Below are 776 nucleotides of genomic sequence, written 5' to 3' on the forward strand. Positions count from 1 at the left end.
TCAATAATACACATACACACAACATACACACACTCACTCACAAACATTCTCATAAACTCAAAATCACACAACATAGACCCACGCACCACAAATTCAGGAACATATATTATAAGAAAGTGACTCTAAAGTGAAGTTTTACTAAGAACATAGGTACAAACTGTTAACACATAGTTGTTTTCCCTCTTTGACTTCCAAAAAGATTCTTTTCCATATTTGATAATAAGGATGCATCGAAGCTGATTGTATTTTAAATGAATTACTGTAACAAAAATATTAAACGTTGTCTAAAATATACTTCTGTGTCTTTTCCAAGTTTTTTAACCCTTTTTTTCAACTTATAGGACGTCACCAAATGTATAAACAACATGAAATACGAAAACAAGCGAGTTAAATACGCAAACAACGAGAGAAAAAATATGGAAAACAGGACAAGTAAACACAGAGAACGAGACTTCATCAGTTGTTGGGTGCCTATCTACACCTCATTTCGAGCATTCACCGACAATGCTCGAAATGAGGAGTAGATTGACAGCCGACAACTGATGAAGAGTCATTCTCAGTGTTTACGTCTCCTGTTTTCCATTTTTCCTTTCGTTGTTTGCGAATTTAACTCGTTTGTTTTCGTATTTCAAGTTGTGTACACAGTTGGTGACGTCCTGTACCGATATATGCATATATATATATATATATATATATAAGGTTTTTAAACTTTTAAATTTTCATATTCAAAAGAGACAGAGACTCTGTCTCTTTTGAATATGAAAATTTAAAAGTTT

This window comes from Octopus bimaculoides, chromosome 2 (assembly GCF_001194135.2).
Source record: "Octopus bimaculoides isolate UCB-OBI-ISO-001 chromosome 2, ASM119413v2, whole genome shotgun sequence".
Lineage (NCBI taxonomy): Eukaryota > Metazoa > Mollusca > Cephalopoda > Octopoda > Octopodidae > Octopus > Octopus bimaculoides.